This window comes from Myotis brandtii, unplaced genomic scaffold, assembly GCF_000412655.1.
Source record: "Myotis brandtii unplaced genomic scaffold, ASM41265v1 scaffold369, whole genome shotgun sequence".
Classification (NCBI taxonomy): domain Eukaryota; kingdom Metazoa; phylum Chordata; class Mammalia; order Chiroptera; family Vespertilionidae; genus Myotis; species Myotis brandtii.
The window spans coordinates 236,293-236,866 of NW_005364180.1; the positions used below are offsets into that span (position 1 = coordinate 236,293).

At 63.4% G+C, this 574-nt stretch overlaps 1 protein-coding gene across 1 annotated transcript in view; it reads right to left on the reverse strand.

Annotated features, from left to right (window-relative positions):
- SYT7 (synaptotagmin VII) overlaps window positions 1-574 on the reverse strand; it is a 100,057-nt gene that overhangs the window by 24,595 nt on the left and 74,888 nt on the right. The gene's annotated exons all lie outside the window — the stretch shown is intronic.

Below are 574 nucleotides of genomic sequence, written 5' to 3' on the forward strand. Positions count from 1 at the left end.
GTGCCACTGGGCAGCCAGGCCAGGGGGCGCCAGGGGTGGTGATGGGGGAGAGAGGGCAGGACACACGTGGGGGTGGGGAGGTAGAAGAGGAGGAAAAACAATAACAGATAAAAGGAAAAAAGAGACAGTGAGAGAAGAGGAGGAGAGAGACAGACGGACAAGAGACAGACAGACAGAGAGAGAGAGAGACATCAGCACTGCGAGTGTGTTAACAGCGGAGCCTGCAGAGAGGAGAGAGGGGCCGGCGGGCGGGGGGCTGGAGAGCAACGCACCACGACAATGGAGGGGGCCCCTCCCCACCGCCTGGGGCAGGGGCGGTGGGGGACAACTCTATCCCACAGGACAACGGAGGGTTAACGACGGAGGAAGAGCGGGCTGTCCAGGCCAGGAGGCCCCCAGGCAGGGAGAGAGAGAAAGCCGTGTTAGTCAGAGTTCATCACCACCATCACCGCCACCACCTCCACGACCACCACCGACCACCACCACCAGCAGCCAGGGCAGCAGCACACAGCGGGGAGGGAAGCCGAGCCACACCAGGGGGAGGGACCCACACGGGCAACCCCATCCTGACTGC